Below are 27,964 nucleotides of genomic sequence, written 5' to 3'. Positions count from 1 at the left end.
CAATCCACCGATAGTTCAAGCTTTGAACCATTCTCACTCCTCAAATCACACACGCTAGTAATGGAACACTTCTGATGGACAGCTAGCTTTCAAACTCTAAATTCATAAGCAGCTTAGATCCTCCAGAATAGAAACCGGTAAGAGAGCTATAAATATGAATTTGCAGCAGATACTGCGAATCTAACACTTAAAAAATGACAATCTTTGAAAATAGTGTGGAAAACATATCAGTTAAGCTCCGAGTGGGATGTTGCTCACATCACTGCCACTTTAACAGAAGGTAAATTGAACAAGTAATAAACTTTTGAAAGTGTAGAGTTGACAAAATGATTTAAACCACTTTTCACATATTCGCATCTCGGTCTGTTAAGCACTTTCTTTCACTAAAGCGGCAGACTCGGATTTTCTTGCCATGTTGAGGGCTGGTTTATTCATTCCCCCCCCCCCCCCCCCCCCCCGCAGGCGCGTGCATCCCGGCCGCGGGAGGCGGCGCACCATTCGCTGGCGCCGGGATTCTCTACTCCCGCCGCTGTCAAATGGGATTTTCCATTGAAGCCACGCTGCCAGGAAACCCGCGGGCGGGGTGCGCTGTCGGCCGGACCAAAGAATCCCCCCCGCCAGCGAACAGCGTGGCGGTGGGGAAGTTCAATTAGCTTGGGTCAAAAAATCAATTTCCCGACGGCAGGAAAAAACTTTGGGAATTTTGTTTCCCCTGCTTTCGAGCGGGTCAATCTTCCCACCGAGCAATGTCGGGAACCCGACGAGCACCTCATTAGTGTCTCATGGATGTTCATGGAAAGGCCAATTCACTGGAATCGCAATCTCGCTCCGAATGGAGTTCCCCGTCAGCAGATCATTCGGACGCTGTGTTTTACGACGGTATACAAATGGCGTGTCGGCTTGGATCTTACGCTCAAGTCCTGGGACGGGACGTGAATCCACAAACCTTCTGACTGGGAGATGGGAGGTTTTTTTAATTCTTTCACTGCTGGCAAGGCCAGCATTTGTTGCCCAGCCCTAATTTCCCTTGAACTGAGTGGCTTGCTAAGGAAGCTCTGAGGTTCGTTGAGTTGCAGGCACTTTGCTGTGGGTCTGGAGTGACGCCTTGGCCAGACCGGGTAAGGATGGCAGAATGCCTTCCCCAAAGGACATGAGTAAACCAGAAGGGTGTCTGCGACAACCAATGAGAATTTCATGGCCGCCATTACTGTTGTGTTATGCTTCTTCATGTAGCATAAGCTGCTTCCTTGATGTATACTCTGACAAAGGAAGGTTCAGACTTGGAGATAGGTTCAACACATTTATTGAACAGTTAACAATTCTCTTACTTGGGTTCGACTCTCCTGCTAATCTTACTATAGTAACTCAATCTAACTAACCAGTCTGCTCCAAGCCATGCGGTGGGTGTGATGCTCCCTGACCTGCCCCTGTCTCTCTGAGTGTCACCTATGGAAAGAGAAAGAGCATGTGTGCCCTGTCCTTTTATATGGGTAGCCCCCTTGTGGTAGTGTCACCTCTGGGTGTGTCTTGACTGCCCATTGGTCGTGTCCTATCTTACTGACCAATGGGTTGAATGTCTGTGTGTCATGATGTCTCTGGTGCGCCCTCTAGTGTTTATTTAGTTGTAGTGTATTTGCATTAACCCCTTGTGTATCTACAGTGATGCATATCACCACAATTACAAGCTTTATACTACAGGTTTATTTTGTTGAGTTTAGATTTCAACAGTTGCCATGGTGAGAACGGAAACCAAGCCCACAGAGCATTACCCTGGGCCTCTGCAATACTAGTCACTATAGCACCATCTCCCTCAAGAGTGCTGCCCACAGAGCTGAGGTAGAAACATAGAAAATAGGATCACGGATAGGCCATTTGGCCATTTGAGTCTGCTCCGCCATTCAATACGATTATGGTTGTAATCTCAACACCATATTCCCACACCCTCTCCCTTCCCTTTGAAATCTACGGTCCAGAAATATATTCCCTTCATAAACAGACTTGGCCCCACAGCCTTCTGTGGTAGAGAATTCCACAGGTTCACCGCGCTCTGAGTTTCTCCTCATCTCAGTCCTAAATAATAATAATAATCTTTATTAGTGTCACAAGTAGGCTCACATTAACGCCGCAGTGAAGTTACTGTGAAAAGCCCCTCGTCGCCTCACTCTGGCGCCTGTTCGGGTAAACCGAGGGAGAATTCAGGATGTCCAATTCACCCAACAGGCACGTGGCCTACCCCGTACCCTGAGACTGTGACCCCCTTGTTTTAGCTTCCCCCCCCCCTCCCACCTCATCCCACCTCCAGCCAGAGGATGTAACATCCCTGCAGCCAGTCAGCCCGGGCCCTGTGAGAATTTTAGACGTTTCAATTAGATCCCCTCTCAGTCTTCAAGATTCCAGTGAAGACAGGTCCCCGTCGACCCACTCTGTCCTCACTCTACGATCCTGCCGTCGCAGGGATCATTCATGAAGATGCGGAAGAGCAAATCCAGGGCACCATTAGCACCTACAAAAATGATGAAAGTTATTTTTTTTTTTACAAAAAAACATGATCAATAATTGAAGTGGAAAGGGCAAGTACGGGGCCCTCAATAAATGGATGGGATCGGCCTTCGGAGAGGGCAAGGTTGATTTTGCTCTTGTTATCGAGCTGGGACACCCTTATCGGAGAAAACGTCTTCGGCGTGCGGCATCACAGGAACGGCACGGGAAGCTTGCAGCGCTGCGACGGAGATTTGGAGGCCGGCTCTGTGACTGGATCGGAACTGAGAAAGAACTGTCGGGAAAAAGGAGGGGTGGGTGGGGAGGGGTGGGGGGGGGGGGGGGGGTGGGGGTGGGGTATAAAAATGTCAAGCTTCTAGCTCTTTGGGGCTTTGCTTTGAGCCATAAAACTGTTCCATTCCCCTTGACAAAACACGGCTGCTGCCTGTTGGTGATAATTAACTTGCTTATGGAACCTCAGTTCTGAAATCGGTCTTGTCAGCTCAGACATGCAGTGCGTTTTAATAACACAAAAAGCAATTCACTGTCAGCATTAAGTCCAATCACTTGTCAGTTTAAACTTATAGCTCAGTTACGTGGCAAAATCAAGGACGGCTGAACTTTGCTTTGCAAATTCCCCCGATGTGAATATTTTGCTGCCTCACTCTTGGTTTCGTAACCATGTTAATCCAAACGGTTTCAGGCAAGCGGCATTCAGCCACTGCTTTTAGTAAAGGTCAGGACTCGAGGCACAAAGTTTGCTCCTTCATTGATGTGCACCCATAATTGAAGAATGCCTCCCTTCCTGTCTCGCAACTTAATTTGTCTTCGCATAATATGTTGCCCCTGCGCCCCAGGTGGGCAAGGACGAGAAGTAGAATATAGCAGAGCTGGATGGAAAATACCAAGGAATGGGGTAATTACGGGACGAGGTTGCATCTTGAGGATGAGGGAAAAGCATAAACAGTTCAGAACCATCATTGACCCCAGAGATTCATTTTTAGTCTTTAATTCCATTTCAGGTGCGTGACTAGTTTTGCTTTCGGACAACGTGAAGAAAATGGGTTGGATTCTCCGCAGCCTCGCGGCAAAATCGTGTTCTGCGCGGGGGCGGAGATCAATCGGGTCCGGCGATTCTCCAGGATCCGAGAATCGGCCTTTCCGCGAATTACTCCGCGCGCTGGGGGGGGGGGGGGGGGGGGGGGAGCCATAGCTACTGCCAGAGGCCCGCCCAGCGATTCTCTGCTCCCAGCCGGCAGAGTTCCCAACGGCGTGGGTCTAACCACTTATTGCCATTCGGGAATCTCTGGGGTAGGTCCGTGGCCGCCCTGGTGGGGGGCAGAGGGATTGAGCACCGGGGGGAGGGCCTTATGGACAGCCGGGGGACATATCGTGCCGGTCCGATGCAAGGGCGCACGGCCGATCGGGGGGGGCTAACTTTTTGGAGCTGCCTCCACAGTCCGAGTCCGCCATGGCGCTCGATGCGGCCGCTGGAGGTCGCCGCCATACGCATGCGCGGACCCCAGACCAGAAGTGCGGGGGCCCGTATCCGCAGCTAAAGCTGCGTGAATCACTCCGGGTCCCTGTTAGCCCCCTGCAGGGCATTGAATCGGTCTATCTTTTTTTGAGGAAACCCGGGAGTTTATACGCCGGCTTGGAGACACATCCCATTTTGGGAGAATCTAGCCCAATATCTTTCTCCTCCACCTTAAACCCTTTTCGGAATATATCCCATGTAATTATTGTCTCCACACAAAAATCCTCCCTTCCCCCACCCTCCCAAACTGGGCTATCCATCTTTTGTCCTTAGATTTGCTACATTTATGTTGTAATCTCTCCCAGTAACAGGTCTCTCCCTCTCTTTAGCTCTGATGAAGAATTATAGAATTCCACAGAATCCCGACAGTGCAGATCGAGGCCATTCGGCCCATCGAGTCTCGACCGACACTCTGAAAGAGCATCTTACCCAAATACACTGTCCACCCCGAGCCTATCCCCGTAATCACGTAACCGAACCTGGACATCCTTGGACATTAAAGAGCAATTTAGCATGGCCAATCCACCACATCTGCACATCTTTGGATACTGAGGGTAATTTAGCATGGTCAATCCACCTAACCTGCACATATTTGAACTGTGAGAGGAAACCAACGCAGCTGGATGTAATGTTCTATTAGAACACTTGTAATTAAAGCTATAAATAATTTATTAACATTAACTGTGGGTCACATATATTCAAGACAACAGATGAATAACAGTATGAACATGCACAAGCAACCTCTCTCCCAGCTCCCTAGTCACTCTGAGGTCACCTGACTCTAACATTCACTTACATACCTAATGAGCATCCTAGTGGTCAGTTGGTGAATTACAACACAACCGTGATCTCACGACACCGGAGGAAACCTATTCAGACACGGGGAGAAAGTACAAACTCCAGACAGGCAGTCAACCAAGGCCGGAATTGAACCAGGATCCCTGGCGCTGTGAGGCAGCAGTGCTAACCATTGTGCCACTGTGCCGGCCAGTCATATGGATTCGAAGCGTTAACTCTGTTTCCTCTCCCTACAGGTGCTGCCAGTCCTGTTGGCTTTTCCAGCATCCTCGCTTCTCGCTTCAGATTCCAGCATCCGCAGCACTTTTCCCGTTGAAGAAATTATCGACCTGGATCCCCTTTAGTTGTTCACGCTCCAAAGGAACAGAAATGGAATCAAAATGTTGGAAACGCTCGGCTGGCCAGTCAGCTTCTGTGGAGAGAGAAATGGGGTTCATCAAATGAATTTTCCAGACCTCATGGAGGCAGAGTAGGAGATGGGAATCAGGAACAAAATGAGGAACGAGTGCACTAAGTCGGGTCCCCAATGCATTCCCGCCTCCGAGCTCTTATCCCAGAGGCAGAATTCACCTGGCAGTGGCAGATGCCAAGCAGCGACGAGTAGCCAATTAGGACCATTAAATGTCCACTGTTGCGATGTGATGTACTTGTACCTCTAAGGGAGCACATCTTAATTTGCGGTTCACCACTACCCACTACGAGACAAGGGGCTGGATTCTCCGTTCCCACAGCCGCGTGTTTCTCGGCAGCGCACCGTTCGCCAACGGCGGGATTTTCTCTTTCCGCCACTTGTCAAGAGGATTTCCCATTGAAGCCGCCCTATGCTGCCAGGAAACATATAGGCGGGGCTGCACTACTAGCGGGTAGCGAGAATCCCAACAGCTGGAGAATTCCAGCCAAGGTGTGATGTTTAATTCCACAGTTTTATGAGCAGAATAAAGGAGCAGTCTGATAGGTCAGGCACGCTTTTGAAGCCTCCCAGTTTCTATTATATGCAGAAATCTTAACAATCTTTGCCAAACATGGGAGTATGATTTGCACGTATGCAAGAAATAGAAGAACACAACACTCAAGGGCAAACGGATGAAGTGAAGTCGACAGTGGCGGACCGGTGCTTCGATAAGGCTAAAGCCGTACTGTTGCCTGGTGATGGCCTGCTAGCAGCAAGCGGGGAATCCGACAATGCTACATCCAATCCCCCCCCCCCATTATGGGGGACACATCCACAACCACAAGCGTTTGGAGCATTTCCCTCTCTCCGCGATAAAGGTCTATCAGCTGTGGCCATTCTTCCTTTTTGACCTCCACCTCGAGGCGCCCTTGCCTGCATCAGTGACGTCCGTCTCTCATGGCGTGTGGCTGCCAGTCGGGCTGTGCTACAGGCTTTCTGATTGGTCCTGCCACCTCAGGAAGCTGCCCACCATCCATAGTTGAAAGGGACCATTAGGAGGCCACAATCCCAAGAGGTAGCATCCAAGGGTGCTAGGTTTTTGAATTGAACTGGAATGTATTTCATTCTAGACAACACAGCTCATGTAAATGTCATGATGTGGAGATGCCGGTGTTGGACTGGGGTGAGCACAGTAAGAAGTCTTACAACACCAGGTTAAAGTCCAACAGGTTTGTTTCAAATACTAGCTTTCGGAGCACTGCTCCTTCACCTGAGGAAGGAGCCGTGCTCCGAAAGCTAGTGTTTGAAACAAACATGTTGGACTTTAACCTGGTGTTGTAAGACTTCTTACATGTAAATGTCCACTCTTTTTGGCGTGCAACGTTTCACTGTGCATTTTGAAATTTGGTAAGTGAACAATTTGCTTGTTGCAATGCAGACAAAGCTGTGCTGCTAAATAAGGCGAGGGGCTGAATAATGCGGGGATACAAGAGGGGGAGGGTGGCACCGACAGTTTGACCCATATCTCCCCATGAAGCAAAGTCAGCGACGAGCTGACATGCTCCATGTTGCACTGCGGTAGATAACGGGGAGCCAATGGATGTGGTATATCTGGGATTTCCAGAAAGCCTTTGACAAGGTGCCACACAAAAGGTTGCTGCATATGATAAAGATGCATGGCATTAAGGGTAAAGTAGTAGCATGGATCGAGGATTGGTTAATTAATAGAAAGCAAAGAGTGGGGATTAACGGGTGTTTCTCTGGTTGGCAATCAGTAGCTAGTAGTTTCCCTCAGGGATCAGTGTTGGGCCCACAATTGTTCACAATTTACATAGATGATTTGGAGTTGGGGACCAAGGGCAATGTGTCCAAGTTTGCAGACGACACTAAGATGAGTAGTAAAGCAAAACGGCAGAGTATACCGGAAGTCTGCAGAGGGATTTGGATAGGTTAAGTAAATGGGCTAGGGTCTGGCAGATGGAATACAATGTTGAAAAATGTGAGGTTATCCATTTTGGTAGGAATAACAGCAAAAGGGATTATTATTAAAATGATAAAATATTAAAGCATGCTGCTGTGCAGAGGGACCTGGGTGTGCGAGTGCATGAGTCGCAAAAAGTTGGTTTACAGGTGCAACAGGTGATTAAGAAGGCAAATGGAATTTTGTCCTTCATTGCTAGAGGGATGGAGTTTAAGACTAGGGAGGTTATGCTGCAATTGTATAAGGTGTTAGTGAGGCCACACCTGAGTTTTGTGTTCAGTTTTGGTCTCCTTACCTGAGAAAGGACGTACTGGCACTGGAGGGTGTGCAGAGGAGATTCACTAGGTTAATCCCAGAGCTGAAGGGGTTGGATTATGAGGCGAGGTTGAGTAGACTGGGACTGTACTCGTTGGAATTTAGAAGGATGAGGGGGGATCTTATAGAAACATATAAAATTATGAAGGGAATAGATAGGATAGATGCGGACAGGTTGTTTCCACTGGCGGGTGAAAGCAGAACTAGGGGACATAGCCTCAAAATAAGGGGAAGTAGATTTAGGACTGAGTTTAGGAGGAACTTCTTCACCCAAAGGGTTGTGAATCTATGGAATTCCTTGCCCAGTGAAGCAGTTGAGGCTCCTTCATTACATGTTTTTAAGATAAAGATAGATAGTTTTTTGAAGAAAAAAGGGATTAAGGGTTATGGTGTTCGGGCCGGAAAGTGGAGCTGAGTCCACAAAAGATCAGCCATGATCTCATTGAATGGCGGAGCAGGCTCGAGGGGCCAGATGGCCGACTCCTGCTCCTAGTTCTTATGTTCTTATGTCCCACACGTGGCTAGTTGGCTAAACCAGGGCCAGTCGTGACTTCTGCCCCTCACTGGGGATTAGCATTCTGGAGCTGCCAATCAATTCCGCTGGGCAGCCGGGATTGCACGGGAAGAAGGACAAAGGCCTATGGGCTCCCGGAGTAAGTTACAATTATATGCAGCAATCTTAACAATGGGGATGGAGGGTTTGGGTAGGTCGGGGTAAGGGGAGGAGGGAATGTTTAAGGATGCAGGTCGTTCGGATGGGAGAGTGGATTCCATCATGGGAGCGGGGGCAGGTGGTGGGGTGGGGGGGGGGGTCACCCTGCAACTGGAATAAGGCAGCCCCTGAAGAGCAAAGCCCCCATCCTTTCCACACACACACAAACCCCCCCCCCCCCCCCACACACACACACACACACACTCGTATTGTGGTGATGTGTTTGGAGCTGGGTGGTTGGGAGGTGGAGTGGGCACCTGTCTTATATTACATGACACCCCCCACCCAAAACTCAGGCAGTATTGTAAAATATACCTCAACTCCAGGACATTACTGCAGGAATTCTTCAGGGTAGTGTCCTAGGCCCAAGCATCTTCAGCTGCTTCATCAATGACCTCCATTCCATCATAACGGCAGAGTTGAGGATGTTTGCGGACGACTGCACAATGTTCAGCACCATTCGCGACTCCTCAGATGATGAAGCCGTCCGTGTCCAAATGCAGCAAGACCTGGACAATATCCAGGCTTGAACCTGTAAGTGGCAAGTTACATTCGCGCCACACAAATGACCATCTCTAACAAGAGAGGATCTAACCACCGCCCCTTGACATTCAATGGATTTACCATCGCTGAATCCCCCACAATCAACATCTTGGGGGTTACCATTGATCAGAAACTGAACGGGACCCAACCACATTAATACTGTGGCTACCAGAGCAAGTCAAAGTCTAGGAATCCTACGGCGAGTAACTCACCTCCTGACCCGCCAAAGCCTGTCCACCATCTACGAGGCACAAGTCAGGAGTGTAATGGAATACTCTCCACTTGCCTGGATGAGTGCAGCTCCAACAACACTCAGGAAGCTCAACACCATCCAGGAGAAAGCTTGATCGCTTCCTCTTCCACAAACATTAAATCTCTCCACCCAATCCCTCCACCACCGACGAACAGTGGCAGCCGCGTGTACCATCTACAAGATGCACTGCAGTAACTCGCCAAGATTCCTTAGACAGCACCTTCCAAATCCACGACCACTACCATCTAGAAGGACAAGAGCAGCAGATACCTGGATTCCGTCATGGGAGTGGGGCGGGTTGTTTGTGGGGGGGGGAGGGTAGGGGGTCACCCACCAGCTGGAGGTTCCCCTCCAAGTCACTCACCACCTTGACTTGGAAATATATCGGTCGTTCCTTCACTGTCGCTCGGCCAACAGCCTGGAACTCCCTCCCTAACAGCACAGTGGGTGTACCTGCACTTCAGAAACTCCAGCGGGCCAAGTAGGCAGCTCACTACCACCTTCTGAAGGGCAACTAGGGATGGGCAATAAATGCTGGCCTAACCAGCGATGCCCACATCTCGTAAATTTATTTTCTGAAAAATGGCCCCATAATTGTGACTCTCAATATCAGGAAACGCATGGCTCCTATACAAACAGAAACTTTGTAACGGCCTACATTATTTTTCGAAAAGGTGTCAATTTCTGCTCAGCGTGTCCACGTTTGCCTCTGGGTCAGCTGATTGATGATCGGATAATTAAGCCGCTGCACAGAGGGAGTGCTGCACTGACGAAGGTGCAATTTTCTTGGGGTGAAGGTTTAAACCGAGGACCCACCTGACCTCTCTTGGCGGGCGTTAAATGTTAAAGAATGGTTGGAAAAATATCCCTGGTCAACATTTATCTCTCAATCGGCATCTAAAGCAGATGATCTGGCCACTATTACAGAGCCATTTGCGGGACCCTTGTGCGCAAATTGGTTGCGGCAGGCTCTGCATTCCAACAGTGGCTACACTTCAAGAAGTATGTAATTAGCTTCAAAGTGCTTCGGGATGTCCTGGGGTCATGAATGATGCTATATAAATGCAAATGTTTTTTTTTCTCGCAATCAACAACCAGTTGTTAGCATGCAAACAAAGACTGACGAGCAGCACAGCCGGTATTGACTGTGTTCAGCTATGATGATACGCATAATCAAAGGACAAGACGTGCATAATGCATTTATATTCCTGGAATATTTCAGCTTTACTCATTGCTAGCACAGCTTCTGCACAAACCATTTTGTTTAGACAGTGGGAAATTTCTAGAGCAGTTCGAAATCAAGCCGAAAACAAGTGGATTAGATTGGATTTGTTTATTGTCACGTGTACCGAGGTACCGTGAAAAGTATTTCTCTGCGAGCAGCTCAACAGATCATTAAGGACATGGGAAGGAAAGGGAAGAAAAGAAAATACATAATAGGGCAACACAAGGTATACAATGTAACTACATAAGCACCGGCATCGGGTGAAGCATACAGGGTGTAGTGTTAATGAGGTCAGTCAATAAGAGGGTCATTTAGGAGTCTGGTAACAGCGGGGGACAAGCTGTTTTTGAGTCTGTTTGTGCGTGTTTTCAGACTTCTGTATCTCCTGCCCGATGGAAGAAGTTGGAAGAGTGAGTAAGCCGGGTGGGAGGGGGTCTTTGATTATGCTGCCCGCTTTCCCAAGGCAGCGAGAGGTGTAGATGGAGTCAATGGATGGGCAGCGGGTTTGTGTGATAGACTGGGCTGTGTTCACGACTGTCTGAAGTTTCTTGCGGTCCTGGGCCGAGCAGTTGCCATACCAGGCTGTGATGCAGCCCGATAGGATGCTTTCTATGCTGCATCTGTAAAAGATGGTAAGGGTTAATGTGGACATGCCAAATTTCCTTAGTTTCCTGAGGAAGTATAGGCGCTGTTGTGCTTTCTTGGTGGTAGCGTCGACGTGGGTGGACCAAGACAGATTTTTGGAGATGTGCAGATTTGGAGATTTTGAAGTGTGTGTCTGTGTGTGTATATGAGTGCATATGTGTCCACGTACATGCGTGTGTGTATATGTATGTACATATATATATATGTATATGTGTGCATATATATGGGTACATTTGTGTGTAGATATGTGTGTGTATATGTATGTGGAGATGTGTGTGTATGTGTGTGTAAATGTATGTGTATGTGTGTGTAAATGTATGTGTGTGTATATGTATGTGCATGTAAATGTATGTGTGTGTATATGTATGTGTTTGTAAATGTATGTATGTGTATATGTATGTGTGCATATGTGTGTCAAATATATGTGTGTGTATATGTATGTGTGTGTATATTGTCATGGGAATGTCCCTTTAAGAAATATTTTTGTCTTATTAATGGTTTCAGTGATGTCATTGTGTGGGTGGAGCTGGGCTGTGGTTCTGTGAGTTTTAACTTTTGCTTTGAGTTATGGACTGGTTTGAACTGCACAGGTTGAAAGAAGTGTCTCTCTCTCTTCACTTTAAAAGCTGTTTCCAGGCTGCTTGGTAACGTAAAATAGATCATTGCTTTCTGGAAGGAAGTCAAATCTGCTGTTTGAATGAGGAGAGGTTGAATAAACTCGGATTGTTTTCGGTGGAAAGACGGAGGCTGAGGGGAGGCCTGGTGGAAGTCTACAAAATTACGAGGAGGAACAGACAGGGCGAATAGTCAGAAGCTTTAATTACAAGGGGGTACAGGTTCAAAGGGAGAGGGGGAACGTTTAGGGGAGATGTGCAGGGAAAGTTTTTCACGCAGAGCATGGTGGGTGTCTGGAACACGTTGCCAGTGGAGGTGGTGGAGGCAGGAACGATCGCAACGTTTAAGATGCATCTTGATAGACACATGAACGGGCGGGGAATGGAGGGATACAGATAATTTGGGCAATAAGTAGTAGGTCTAAATAAGGAATCTGGATGGGGCAGGCTTGGTGGGCCAAAGGGCCTGTTCCTGTGCTCCAATGTTCATTGTTCTTTGTTCTATATCTCCTTTTCCCCGACATATCCCTGGTTTTCTACTGGCCCACCTCCTTAGCCGCCTTTCCAACTATATAATCCTTTACATAAGAACTAGGAGCAGGAATAGGCCATCTGGCCCCTCGAGCCTGCTCCGCCATTCAATTAGATCATGGCTGATCTTTTGTGGACTCAGCTCCACTTTCCGGCCCGAACACCATAACCCTTAATCCCTTTATTCTTCAAAAAACTATCTATCTTTACCTTAAAAACATTTAATGAAGGAGCCTCAACTGCTTCACTGGGCAAGGAATTCCATAGATTCACAACCCTTTGGGTGAAGAAGTTGCTCCTAAACAAACATTTCTACCTTGCTTCAACTAAGACCATCACTTGATGTATCTCACTGTCTCTGGGGGGGGGGGGGGGGGGGGGGAAGCTGAGAGGGTTGGTGTGACATCTTTTCCACATTGCAGGTTTTCCACTGTACTTACAGTTGAAGAAAGCACCACATTACAAGGCCAGTTATTGTGATTCTATACAGGGGCTAAAAAGAGTTAAGCATGGATAAATCATTGCAAACATACCTTCTTAAAGCAAAAAGTAAATCAATTTATGGGATGTGGGCACCATTGGCTAGGCCAGCATTTGTTTCCCATCCCAAGATGTCCTTCAGAATGTGGTGGTGAGCTGCCTTCTTTAACCACTGCAGTCTATGTGGTGTAGGTACACCCACAGTGCTGTTAGGAAGCGAGTTCCAAGATTTGGCCCAGCGACAGTGAAGGAACAGCCAGTATATTTCCGGGTCGAGGTGAGACTTACCCTTCACGAATCCGTGTTGACTATCCCGGATTAAGCTGCATCTTTCCAAATGGTCATAAATCCTATCCTTCAGGACCTTTTCCATTAACTTACCAACCACCGAAGTAAGGCTGGCCTATAATTACCAGGGTCATTCCTGTTCCCTTTCTTGAACAGAGGAACAACATTCGCCACTCTCCAGTCCTCTGGCATTATCCCCGTGGACAGTGAGGACCCAAAGATCAAAGCCAAAGCCAAAGGCTCTGCAATCTCATCCCTTGCCTCCCAAAGAATCCTTGGATATATCCTATCTGGGCCAGGGGACTTGTCGATCCTCAGGTTTTTCAAAATTGCTAATACATTCTTCCTCAGAACATCTACCTCCTCCAGCCTACCCGCCTGTATCACACTCTCATCCTCAAAAACATGGCCCTTCTCCTTGGTGAACACTGAAAAAAAGTATTCATTCAACGTCTCTCCTATTTCTTCTGACTCCATGCACAAGTTCCCACTACTGTCCTTGACCGGCCTCCAATCAATATTTGGAAAGTTAAAGTCACCCATGACAACTACCCTGAGACCTCCACACCTATCCATAATTTGTTTTGCAATTTCTTCCTCCACATCTCTATTACTATTTGGGGGCCTATAGAAAACTCCTAACAATGTGACCGCTCCTTTCTTATTTCTAACTTCGACCCATATTACCTCAGTAGACAGATCCCCTTCGAACTGCCTTTCTGCAGCCGTTAAACTGTCCTTGACTAACAATGCAACTCCTCCACCTCTTTTACCACCTTCCCTACTCTTACTAAAACATCTATACCTCAAAACTTCCAACAACCATTCCTGCCCCTGTTCTTTTATTTTATAAATTTAGATTAGCCAATTATTTTTTCCAATTAAGGGGCAATTTAGCATGGCCAATCCACCTACTCTGCACATTTTTGGGTTGTGGGGGCGAAACCCACGCAGACACGGGGAGAACGTGCAAACTCCACACGGACAGTGACCCAGAGCCGGGATCGTACCTCGGACCTCAGCGCCGTGAGGCGGTTGTGCTAACCACTAGGCCACCGTGCTGCCCCCTGCCCCTGTTCTAACCATGTCTCCGTAATGGCCACAACATTGTAGTCCCAAGTACCAATCCACACTCCAAGTTCACCTACCTTATTCCGGATGCTCCTTGCATTTAAGTAGACACACTTCAACCCACCTTTCTGTCTGCCAGTACACTCCTGCAACCTTGATACCCTCCTCAGTACCTCACTACTCTCAACACTGGCTTCTGAACTACAGCTCGTTTTCCCATCCCCCTGACAAATTAGTTTAAACCACCCCCGAAGAGCCGTAGCAAATTTCACTCCCAGGATATTGGTGCCCCTCTGGTTCAGGTGCAAACCTTCCTGTCTGTACAGGTCCCACCTTCCCCAGAATGCGCTCCAATTATCCACGCACCTGAAACCCTCCCTCCTACACCATCCCTGCAGCCACGTGTTTATCTGCACTCTCTCCCTGTTCCTCACCTCACTAGCCCGTGGCACCGGCAACAAACCAGAGATGACAACATGGTTTGTCCTGGCTCTCAGCTTCCACCCTAGCTCCCTAAATTACTGTTTTAAATCCCCGTCCCTTCTCTTACCCATGTCGTTGGTACCGATGTGTACCACGACTTGTGACTGTTCCCCCTTCCCCTTAAGGATTCTGAAAACACGGTCCGAGACGTCACGGACCCTGGCACCCAGGTAGCAACATATCATCCTGGGTCTCTGTGTTACTAATCCAGCAACAATACCACTATGCCAGTGCCTCCTAAAACAGAGATAGATAGGTGCTTGATTAATAAGGGGATCGGGGGTTATGGGATAAGGCAGGAGAATGGGGATGATAAACATATCAGCCATGATTGAATGGTGGAACAGACCTCGATGGGCCGAATGGCCCAATTCTGCTCCTGTATCTTATTGTCCTATGTCCTTTAGGGAGGAGAATCTGCCATCCTTACTGGGTCTGGAGTAGATGTTAACTCTAGATCCATCGTAATGGAGTTGACTCTTCGATGCCCTCTGAAATTACGTCGTAAGCCATTCATTTCAAGGGCAATTAGGGATGGGCAGCAAATGCTGACCTCGCTAGCGGCACTCATAACCCACAATTAAAAGTTGGCATATCATGTTTTCCATGCTGAATTGACTGACCTCTGTGGAGGGATAAAAGTCAAAGAACAATACAGCACAGGAACAGGCCCTACAAGCCTGCACCAGTCATGATACTAACTTTGGCCAAAACCCTCAGCACTTCCTTGTGCCGTATCCCTCTGTACCCATCCTATCCATGTATTTGTCAAGATGCCTTTTGAACGCCGTTAATGTATCTGCTTCCACAACCTCCCCTGGCAACGCGTCCCAGGCACTCACCACCCTCTGTGTAAAAAACCTGCCTCGCATAATCTTCTCTAAACTTTGTCCCACGGACCTTAAAACTATGCCCCCTGGTGACTGACCCCTCTGTTTTGTTCTCTACCTTGCTCTATCAGGATGGCTTTGATGTGCAGCATTGATCAGAAAACAATGAGTCTTGTAAACCAACAAAACTATTTTATTAAACACTAATAACTGGATTCGACACTTATCCCTAAGAAGCAAACAGTTGATTGATCACACAAAAACTATACTCACTATACTCTTCTACATCTAACTCACTAACATGATAAACGACTCTCTTGCTCTCTCACTATCTTCAGTCCTTCTAGCCAGCTCCTGCTCCTACCACCTACTCCAACCTTCTGTCCCACAAGGCTCTGCCTCATCCCTTGTATACTTCTGAGACGAGCTCCCTCTAGTGGCTCTCCGTGTACATTTTATTTACCCTTACTTTACTGGCATGTAGAATAATACCACACCTTCCACCCTGGGAAAGAGTGCCTGCCCATCCACTGTATCCATGCCCCTCATAATCTTGTAGACCTCTATCAGGTCACCCCTCAACCTCCGTCATTCTAATGAAAACAGTCCGAGTCTATTCAGTCCCTCCGTACAGCTAACATCCTCCAGACCAGGCAACATCCTAGTAAACCTCCTCTGCACCCTCTCCAAAGCCTCCACATCCTTCTGGTAGTGTGGCGACCAGAATTGTGCCCAATATTTCAAGTGCGGCCTTACCAGGATTCTATGCAACTGTAGCACGACTTGTCAGTTTGCATACTCCGGTCTGAGTAAAGCCAAATGTTTTCCATCGTTGAAGCCTTTTCCATTCAGAGTGTCGGGGGATAAAAAAACAATGAGGAGATGGATTGTGGTGCCCTGTGTCCCACTGGATGTGACGGAAGATCGATCTTCGCAGTGGTCTGGTCAGGGGGCTAGAATGAATTGTTTAGCGTGCTGTCACAGTTAGGGTTCAGTGAAAACAAGGCAGTTCCAGCAAGGTTCAGGGTTCTAAACCCCCTACCCCTCGCTCTTTAAGAACCATCTCTTACACCGCACACCCCACGCAGTGGAAAATCCAAGTAACAAGTGCAGGCTTCCGGAATTGCCGGCACATATTCCTCCACATCGTGTCCACATGGCCAACGGGTACTTGATGTTTCCAAAGGGCGGCAGGACCTGAAGACGAACTGTTTGTGATTTCACCACGCAAAACGATATCGGCGGGATTTTCCGACCCTTTCCGGGATCTTCCGGTTGCACAAAAGGCAGCCCCACCCCCCTGGATGTGGGCTTTCAGTGGCGGGATGAGCAAGCACACAAAATGGCGGAGACATCGGCGGGATGGGCCATCTCCGCAAAACAGGCCACGGGGGAGGGTGGGGGGGGGGGGGGGGGGGGGCAGGGGGGGGGTGCAGTGCAGAAAGTCCCAGCCTATGTTCTCACATCAGATTCCCCACCCTCTTGCTTTCACCAGCTGAGGCAGTAATTTAACATAAACAGCTTCAGGCTTTCCTGTAAATGGAACGGAGAGAGAACTTTGATGCAGCTGAGCACGGCTCGCTGTCACTTTCAGGGCTGCAGCCTCACGCAGTGCAAACTTTGGGCCACTAGATGTCATCGGCACATTTGACAAGTCGTCATGGCAAACCAGGCCAAAAGCATTTCAGACGACAAAATTGGCCTCGATGCACAGGATCAGTTCTCATCTGAAACTTCACACTTTAGATCTGATCCTTCGTATGGACAGCATTCCTAACGGGCAGCACGGTAGCACAGTGGTTAGCACAGTTACTTCACAGCTCCAGGGTCCCAGGTTCGATTCCCGGCTTGGGTCACTGCCTGTGCGGAGTCTGCACGTTCTCCCCGTGTGTGCGTGTGTTTCCTCCGGGTGCTCCTGTTTCCTCCCACAGTCCAAAGATGTGCAGGTTAGGTGGATTAGCCAAGATAAATTACCCCTTAGTGTCCAAAAAGGTTAGGTGGGGCTACTGGGTTGCAGGGATAGGGTGGAGGCGTGGGCTTAAGAGGGGTGCTCTTTCCAAGGGCCAGTGCAGACTTGATGGGCCGAACGGCCTTCTTCTGCACTGTAAATTCTATGATTCTAATTTCCGACTCTCAAGTCTGCTAATTTCACAAGAGCAACAATGGAATATTGTCAGGAAATCGACAGAAATCCTGAATGCAGCGCAAACCTCAATCTGGTCTAATGCTCCATCAGCTGTATTGCATTGCAACCATTCTTTAGAGAAATGCAAGGCTACATGTAATTTGCTTTCCAACCCCTTAACGTTGTCCAGCTTCAGCCCTGCCTCAGTCACCTGCTGGAACCCTCATCCATGCCATCGTCCGTGCATCAACTCACGTTAAAAGCCCCGGTTTGCCCATTGCCCCTTGGCTCCCTGACCCACGTTGGCTCCTCGTCAAGCCATGCCTTCATTTTAAAATTGTCATCTGTTGTGTATTGCACGGACTAAAGATTCACCGTGTGAACTCGCCACAAGCGGCCGTGATTGAACTAACTTTTATTTACATCTCCCCAATGGAAACAGAGGGGGCAGCAGAGAGGCAGCTGTACAATATGCTACACTCCCTTCCTACTTCAAAAAATTGGATATTAAAACATAAGATGGGGTTCCCCATTGAGGCCACCGCGGGTGTGAGTGCGCTTGCCGGCCAAACGGAGGGCCCCGCCGACGGAAAATCCAGCCCACTGTTTTTGAATCTGTTAGTGCGTGTTCTCAGACTTTTGTATCTCCCGCCTGATGGAAGGAGTTGGAAGAGTGGGAGGGGTCTTTAATTCTGCTGCCCGCTTTCCCAAGGCAGCGGGTGGTATAGATAGAGTCAATGGGTGGGAGGCGGTTCCGTGTGATGGACTGGGCTGAGTTCACGACTCTCTGTAGCTTCTTGAGGTCTTGGGCCAAGCAGTTGCCATACCAGGCTGTGATGCAGCCAGATGAATGAAAATCGCTTATTGTCACGAGTAGACTTCAATGAAGTTACTGTGAAAAGCCCCTAGTCGCCACATTCCGGCACCTGTCCGGGGATAGGATGCTTTCTATGGTGCATCTGTAAAAGCTGGTAAGAGTCAATGTGAACTTTCCGAATTTCCTTAGTTTCCTGAGGAAGTGCAGGCGCTGTTGTGCTTCCTTGGTCATAGCGTCAACGTGGGTGGACCAGGACTGATTGTAGGTGATGTGCACACCAAGGTATTTGAAGCTGTCAACCATCTCCACCTTGGCACCATTGATGCAGACAGGAGTGTGGAGGACAATTTGCTTCCTGTAATCAATGACCAGTTCCTTAGTCTTGCTGACGTTTGATAAAAAGTAAGGAGTTCTCCCAATGTCCTGACCAACATTCCTCCCTCCGCATTCACCACCAAAGTCAGATGATCAGGCATTGGATGATTGGATGAACAAATGCCAATTTGAGAATGCCAACCACTATGAATTGACAGCAGTGTAATTGCAAATGGACAACGGTGGAAACAGTATCGCATTGGAAAACCCAATGAACACCCCATTTGACGTGCAGTTCCGTTGGCTTCAATAGACCTTGGGTGGGATTCTCTGTCTCGCCAGCCGGCCAATGGGGTTTCACACGCCTGCAGCCCCACACCGTCGGGAAATCCCAGGGCTGCCGGCGAAACGGAGAATCCCGACAGTGGATCATCAAGCCCCTTGAATATCAAGCTGGCCATACAGCAGATATGGATGCAACACTCCCTGTTTGTACAATCACCCAATATGAATTTCTCCACTGTCAGGTTCAGCATGACCTATCCATTTAAGATTAAAAATAAATAAAACCTCCCAGATCACAAAAGCTTAATTCTTAGAAGCTCCAAAGCTCAGGCATGAATCTTGAAGAAATCCGAATACCCATCCCTGTAACTAATTGATTTAAATCCCATTTTTATCTTCTCCACAGTTCGTTACTAGGTCCCCAGACCATGAAAATCGCCGAATGCACGCATAACAATCAGGGGTTCAACTTTTCGAAACTTTAACAGTTCTCCAAGGGGTGGAAATAAACCTCAAAGTGCCAGACGTCAGTCACAAACTCACCAGAAGTCAGCCACAAGTTCCAGATTGTTATTTTTACAGTTGTTAGGTTAGCATGTCCTGGGCAACTGCATTATCCATGCTGATTATTTACTTAACCTGGAGGTTTTGGCACCATGGTAACGTCGCTAGGCTAGTGATCCAGAGTCCTGGGGGACTGCTCTGGGAACCTGGATTCGAATCCAGCCAGGGCGGATGGTGGAACTTGAATTCAATACAAAATCTGGAATTAAAAGTCTAGTGATGACCATGAAACATGAAACCATTGTCGGTTGTCCTAACAACCCACCTGGTTCACTAATGTCCTTCAGGGAAGGAAATCTGCCTTCCTTACCTGGTCTGGTCTACTTGTGACTTGTGTCTCTTAAATGTCCTCAGGGATCATAGGTCATACAACATAGATCATAGGGCAGCACGGTAGCATTGTGGATAGCACAATCGCTTCACAGCTCCAGGGTCCCAGGTTCGATTCCGGCTTGGGTCACTGTCTGTGCGGAGTCTGCACATCCTCCCCGTGTGTGCGTGGGTTTCCTCCGGGTGCTTCGGTTTCCTCCCACAGTCCAAAGATGTGCGGGTTAGGTGGATTGGCCATGATAAATTGCCCTTCGTGTCCAAAATTGCCCTTAGTGTTGGGTGGGGTTACTGGGTTATGGGGATAGGGTGAGGTGTTGACCTTGGGTAGGGCGTAGGGTGCTCTTTCCAAGAGCCGGTGCAGACTCGATGGGCCGATTGGCCTCCTTCTGCACTGTAAATTCTATGATGATCTATGAATTTGCAGTACAGAAGGAGGCCATTAGGCCCATCAAGTCTGCACCATGGCTCTTGGAAAGAACATCCTACCCAATCTCACACCTCCACCCTATCCCCATAACCCAGCAACCCCACCCAATACTGAGGGCAATTTTGGACACTGAGGGCAATTTATCATGGCCAATCCACCAAACCCACACAGCTATGGACTGTGGGAGGAAACCAGAGCACCCGGAGGAAACCCATACAGACATGAGGAGAACGTGCAGACTCCACACAGACAGTGACTCAAGCCGGGAATCGAACCTGGGACTCTGGAGCTGTGAAGCAATTGCGCTAGCCACTACGCTGTCTATGGGCAATAACTTTTGGCGGCACGGCGGCACAGTGGTTAGCACTGCTGCCTCACAGCTCCAGGGTCCCAGGTTCAATTCCGACCTCGGGTGGAGTTTGCACTTTCTCCCCCCGTGTCTGGGCAGGTTTCCTCCGGGTGCTCCTGTTTCCTCCCACAGTCCAGGTGAATTGGCTGTGCTCAATAGTGTCCAAAACGTTAGATAGGGTTATGGGGATAGGGTGAAGGTGTGGGCTTAAGTAGGGTGCCGATGGGCCGAATGGCCTCCTTCTGCACTGTAAATTCTATGATTGTCTGAGGGTTTCTAATCATGCCTGAGTTAAGATGAGAAGGTAGGCCTCAAAGACAACTTTCATCAGTATTTGGGGTTGAACACATGCTGTTGGCATTATTCAGCGCCACGCTGTAGCCATTCGGCCAACTGAGCTAACCGGCCTCCTCACGTGTTGACCGTAAAACTAAAACTGCGCCGTTTCCATTTAATGTCATATCACAGCATCAAAGTGTTTTGCCCATTCAATTACCTTTGGCAGCATGGGGGCTTGAGCAACAGAAAGTAGGACAATCATTCTTCACCAGCGAGCATCAGCCACACTAATCTTCTGAGAGAATCCGGGAGAAAATCAATTAGCCAGCCTGCAAATATAATTGGGGAGGGAGGGTGGGGGGGAAGGGGGGGTGATGGAGGGGGTCCGGATGGGTGTTGTGCAGGGTTGGGTGCTGAAGCAGGGGTGATCGAAAGCTTGGTGGAGAAGATGGATGTGTGAAAGTCTTGAATGGTGGAGGGAGGTGAAGGGTAAAGGGATCGAGAATTGTGGAGAGTGTGACCCAGAAGATCAAAGACTTCAACGTCAACAATGGAGCAAAGTGGATGGAAGGGAACGCACGTAATTTGAGTCAGAGAATGGGTTATCCTATGAGGAACGGTGGAGTGGACTTGGCCTCTACTTATTGGAGTTTTGAAGATTGAGGGCTGATGTTATTCATAGAATCATAGAATCCCTGCATAATATATTTTTTTAAATTATATTTTACAATTCTCACAAGTAGGCTTACATTAACATTGCAGTGAAGTTACTGTGAAAACGTCCTAGTCGCCACACTCCGGCGCCTGTTCGGGTACACAGAGGGAGAATTCAGAATGTCCAATTCACCTAACAAGCACGTCTTTCGGGACTTGTGGGAGGAAACCGGGGCACCTGGAGGAAACCCACGCAGACACGGGGGAAACGTGCAGACTCCGCACAGTCAATGATCCAAGCTGGGAATCGAACCTGGGACCCTGTCGCTGTGAAGCAACAGTGCTAACCACTGTGCTATCATGCCACCCATAGCCGGCTACCGTGTCAAAGTGCAGAAGGAGGCAATTTGGCCCATTGTGTCTGCACGGACCCTCTGAAGGAGCACCAACCTCAGTCCATTCCACAACCCCCATCCCCGTAAAACCACATATAAAAAAATGAAAATCGCTTATTGTCACGAGTAGGCTTCAATGAAGTTACTGTGAAAAGCCCCTAGTCGCCACATACCGGCGCCTGTCCGGGGATCTGGTACGGGAATAATCCTTGGAATAACAGAATCATAGAATTTATAGTGCAGAAGGAGGCCATTCAGCCCATCGAGTCTGCAGTGGCCCTTGGAAACAGCTCCTAACTTAAGCAAACACTTTCAACCTATCCCTTTAACTCAGTAACCCCACCTAACCTTTTGGACACTAAGGGCAATTTAGGCTGTCCAATCCCCCTAACCTGCACATCTTTGGACTGTGGGAGGAAACCAGAGCTTTGGAGGAAACCCACGCAGACACGGTGAGAACATGCACTCTCCGCATAGACAGTGACCCAAGCCGGGAATCGAAACTAGGACCCTGGAGCTGTGAATCAACAGTGCTAACCACTGTGCTACCGTGCCACCGAAACATTGCTCAGAAATCATGGGCGGTATTCTCTCACCCCGGAGCCGGGCCGGAGAATCGCCGGGACATGCGCGAATCGCGCCATGCCGCCCCTACGCCGGTCCGCCGATTCTCTGGAGAGCAGAGAATCAGCGCCATTGGCGCCGGCGCGGTCGGCATGGCGCCAGTTGGGGGCCACTCTATGGGGCCCCGCTGGCGATTCTCGGCCTTGGATGGTGGAGGGGAAGGGGGGTCCGGCCTTGAGGCCTCTGCTGTGGCCTACCGATCGGCGGGCCGGCCTCTCGGGCTGGGGGCCTCTATTGTTCCGCGCCGGCCCCTGCGCGTGTTGGTGTCGATGCCACTGCGCATGCGCAGATCCGCGGCGTCCATCTGACCCCGGGGATCGGCAGCTGGGGTGGCGTGGATCCAGCGTTTACGACGGCGTTAACACTTAGCCTCAGGATCACAGAATCCTGCCCCCTTGCACACAAGTTTGAGTGCAATTTATATTCAACATATGCTGAAAATCTGAAATGAGAGTAGCAAATGCTGGAAATATTCAGCAAGTCAGTCAGTATCTGAGGAGAGAGAAACCCAGCTCATGCCTCAGATCGATGACCATCAATCATCACTGAAAAAGTGAAGAAATTTATAGTTTCCAAGCAAGCCTAGATGGGGGAGAAGGTGGGATATGGGAGGAATGATCTGTTGGCGGGTGCAAAACAGGGCACCGAATAATAAAAAGGGACGATGCTGCAAAGCAAATGGGGCAGGCAATGGTGAATAAAAGGGGGGGGAAATGGTCAAAAGGAAAACCCACGCAGACACGGGGAGTAAGTGCAAACTCCCCACAGACAGTCACCCAAGGTCAGACTTGAACCCGGGTCCATAGAAGGATCCGAGGCGGCGTGGCAAGGGAGGGTGTTTCCCATTGTGGAAGAATCTAGAACAAGAGGCCATATTTTGAAAAATCTCCCATTTAGGACTGAGATAAGGAGGAATATTTTCTCTCAGAGAGGTATTGATTATTAGGAATTCCACTGCCGTCACTGCCCGTGTGGAGTTTGCACATTCTCCCCGTGTCTGCGTGGGTCTCACCCCCACAACCCAAAGATGTGCAGGTTGGATGGATTGGCCAGGCTAAATTGCCGCTCAGCTTGAAAACATAATTGGGTACTCTAAATTTATTTTTCAAAAAGTGTTAAGGAGAGCCAACATAAAAGTGGAGCTATATAATAATTATTATAATCTTTTATTAGTGTCACAAGTAGGCTTACATTAACACTGCAATAAAGTTACTGTGAAAAGCCCCTAGTCGCCAAACTCCGGCGCCTGTTCGGGTAGACTGAGGGAGAATTCAGAATGTTCAATTCATCTAACAAGCACGTCTTTCGGGACTTGGGAGGAAATCAGAGCACCCGGACGCAGACACGGGGAGAACGTGCAGACTCCGCACAGACAGTGACCCAAGCTGGGAATCGAACCCGGGTTCCTGGTGCTGTGAAGCAACAGTGCTAACCACTTTGCAGTTGAGGCCACAATCAGACCAGCAATAATCTTATTGACTGGCAGAGCAGGGCCAAGGGGCTGAATGGCCTACGACTGCTCCTATTTCTAATGATCTAATGGAGGAGAGACTGTATAACACATTGTTCTGTTGCACGGTGCACAGGACAGATCCACCAGGACAAGTAAACATAGTATGGTTTCAAATCACTGTGTTCTGAAAAACGTTTCTTTCCAAGCGTAAACAACAATGGTATATGACAGGAGAAACATGCGAACTAGAATCTGCGCAAGGAATCCTATCCCTAGTAAATTCTCTGCAGCAGATAAGGGATTGATTTTGTTAGCAGCAGAGCTCGATAACAAAAACCACCATGAGCGAACCTGACATTTGATCACAGGCAGACCGAGAACTTTCAAACTCCAGGCTGCACCAGTCAGGCTTAATCTGTCAAGACAAACCACAGCTGGCAACGACTGCCTACATACAGGCAAGACGTGATGTGGAGGAGTTGGAATACTATGAAAAGTGATAGCTGGGAGGATGTTGACACAGATCACAGAAAATGTGGCTGATCTAAGACTCCAGCTCGTGGAAATGCCATTGGGCCTGTATTCCAGGCTTAATGCTGAAAAGGCAAGTGTTCAAATCCCACCAAAACACCCGGAGAATTTTAAGTTCAATCAATTCAGAAATCTGTAATTAAAGTGCTGGTCTCATTAATAATGAAAGTACCAGATTGTCATAAAAATTTATCTGGTTTGTCTTTCAAGGGAGCAAATCTGCCATCCTTAACTGGTCTGATCCTTGATTTCAGATCCACTGTAATGCGGTAAGTCAGAATTGGAGCTTTAATTGTTCAATAGGCCACCCCTGTTGTTTGATAGACTGCACATGTACATAAAGGGGATACAGGTGGCACTGTGCAGTTGGAGGAGAAGTGATTGTAGAACACAATAAAATTGGAATTGAAGAAGTCAAGATTTGCCTTCCAGTTTAATCACTGAGACACCAACTAAAAATGGTGTCAGGGGGAGGGTTTCAGATTCCTGGAGCACTGGGACCGGTTCTGGGGGAGGTGGGACCTGTACAAACTGGACGTGTTACACCTGGGCAGGACTGGAACTGATGTCCGAGGGGGGCTATTTGCTAGAGCGGTTGGGGAGGGTTTAAACTAATATACCAGGGAGATGGGAACCTACGCAAGGAGTCAGAGAAAGAGGGAGCAAGGACAAAAGCAACATGTAGAAAAGTGAATAAGAAAAGTGATAGGTGAAGAAACCAAGGACAAAATTCAAACAGGGCAGTAGAGAAAAATATTGGGAGCAAGACGAGCATTGTGAAAAATACAAACTTAAAGGCTCTGTGCCTTAATGCACGGAGCATTTGCAATAAAGGGGATGAACTAATGCCACAGATAGATATAAATGGGTATGATATAATTGGGATTACGGAGACATGGCTGCAGGGTGAACAATGATGGGAACTGAATGTCCCAGGGTTCTCAGTATTTAGGAAGGACAGGCATAAAAGAAACGGTGGTGGTGTGACACTGCTGGTTAAAGAGGAAATTAACACAATAGTGAGAAAGGATATTAGCTCTGAAAATGTGGAATCTGTATGGGTAGAGTTGAGAAATACCAAGGGACAAAAAAACATTAGTGGATGTCATATATAGACCCCCAAACTGCACTGGTGAGGTTGGGAATGGCATTAATCAAGAAATTACTGATGCATGCAATAAGGGAATATCGGTGATCATGGGTGATTTTAATCTTCACATAGATTGGGCAAATCAAATTAGCCACAAAGCCGTAGAGGAGGAATTCCTGGAGTGTATACGGGATGGTTTTCTTGACCAATATGTGGAGGAACCAACTAGAGAGCAGGCCATCTTAGACTGGGTACTATGTAATGAGAAAGGAATCATTGCCAATCTGGCTGTACGAGACTCCTTGGGGATGAGCGACCATAACATGATAGAATTTTTTATCAAGATGGAGAGTGAAGTAGTTGATTCGGAGACTAGAGTGCTGAATCTTAAAAAAGGGAACTATGAGGATATGAGGCGTGAGTTGGCCTTGATAGATTGGGGAGAGTTACTTAAAGGGATGACAGTGGATGGACAATGGCAAACATTCAAGGAACGTATGGAGAAACTACAGCAACTGTTCATTCCTGTCTGGCACAAAAGCAAAGGGGGTAAGACGGCCAATCCATGGCTTACAAAGGAAATTAGAAATAGTATCCGATCCAAGGGAGAAGCATACAGATTGGCCAAGAAAAATAATAGGTCTGAGGATTGGGGGCAGTTTAGAATTCAGCAAAGAAGGACGAAGGGATTGATTAAGAAGGGGAAAGTACAGTACGAAAGGAAGCTTGCAGGCAACATAAAGACTGACACTAAGAGTTTCTACAGATATGTGAAGAGAAAGAGCTTGGTAAAGAGAAATGTATGCCCCCTACAGGCAGAAGCAGGGGAATGCATAATAAGGGACAAAGAAATGGCTGAGCAATTGAATACATACATTGGTTCTGTCTTCACAAATGAGGACACAAATTAGATCCCAGAAATGTTGGAGAATTAAAGGTTTTGTGAGAGGGAAGACCTGAGGGAGATCAACATTAGTAGAGAAATGGAGTTGGGAAAGCTGATGGCATTGAAGGTGGATAAATCCCCAGGGCCTGAGAATCTGCATATCAGAGTGCTTAAGGAGGTGGCTCTGGAAATAGTGGATGTATTGGTGGTCATCTTCTGGGATTCTATAGACTCTGAAACTGTCCCTGCAGATTGGAGGGTAGCTCACGTCACTCCGATATTCAAAAAGGGAGGTAGAGAGAAAGCAGGGAATTATAGACCAGTCAGCCTAACATTGGTCGTGGGGAAAATGCTTGAATCCATATCAAGGACTTTATAGCGGAACATTTAGAAAGCAGTGGCAGAATCAATCAGCGTCAGCATGGATTTATGAAGGTAAAATCATGCTTGACAAATCTGTTGGAATTCTTTAAAGAGGTAACCAGTACAATCGACAAGGGGGAGCCAGTCGATGTGGTGTATTTGGACTTTCAGAAGGCGTTTGACAAAGTCCCACATAATTGTGCAAAATTAAAGCACATGGGATTGGGGAAATGTATTGAGGTGGATAGAAAACTGGTTGGCAGAGAGGAAACAAAGAGTCAGGATTAATGGGTCCTTTTCAAATTGGCAGGCAGTAACCAGTGGGGTACCACAGGGATCGGTGCTGGGACCCCAGCTATTCACAATATATATTCATGATTTGGATGAGGGAACAAAATGTAACATTTCAAAGTTTGTAGATGATACCAAATTAGGTGGGAGGGTAAATTGTGACGAGGATGCAGGGATCCTACAGCAAGATCTGGACAGGTTGGTAAAGTGGGCAAACCAACGGCAGGTGCTGTATAATTTGGATGAGTGTGAGGTTATTCATTTTGGAAGCAAAAACAGGAAGGCAGATTACTACCTGAATGGTTGTAAATTGGGAGAGGGGAGTGTGCAACGGGACCTGGGTGTCCTTGTGCACCACTCGCTGAAGGTAAGCATGCAGGTGCAGCAGGCGGTAAAGAAGGCTAATGGTATGTTGGTCTTCATTGCGAGAGGTTTCGAGTATGGAAGCAGGGATGTGTTGCTGCAATTGTACAGGGCCTTGGTGAGGCCACACCTGGAGTATTGTGTGCAGTTTTGGTCTCCTTCACTGAGGAAGGATGTTCTTGCTCTCGAGGGAGTACAGCGAAAGTTTACCGACTGATTCCAGGGATGGCGGGACTGTCATATGAGGAGAGATTGACTAGGTTGGAATAATTCCCTCACAGCCTGAGGATTCAGGGTAAACCATTTCGGACAGAGATAAGGAGATACTTCTTCACACAAAGAGTGGAATTCATTACCGCAGAAAGGAGTTGATGCTAAAACTTTGAATATATTCAAGAGGCGGCTGGATATAGCACTTGGGGAGAATGGGATCAAAGGCTATGGGGAGAAAGCAGGATTAGGCTATTCAGTTGGATGATCAGCCATGATCGTGATGAATGGCGGAGCAGGCTCGAAGGGCCAAAAGGCCTCCTCATGCTCCTATCTTCTATGTATTCATGTATCTATGTAAACAAGTAATGTGGTTGAACTCTTAATTGTTCTCTGGACTGCAAAGATATGAGAAAGTACTCACCACCACCTTTGCAA

The sequence above is a fragment of the Scyliorhinus canicula genome, chromosome 24 (assembly GCF_902713615.1).
Source record: "Scyliorhinus canicula chromosome 24, sScyCan1.1, whole genome shotgun sequence".
Taxonomy (NCBI): domain Eukaryota; kingdom Metazoa; phylum Chordata; class Chondrichthyes; order Carcharhiniformes; family Scyliorhinidae; genus Scyliorhinus; species Scyliorhinus canicula.
Note: the sequence above shows the minus strand (reverse complement) of the source record.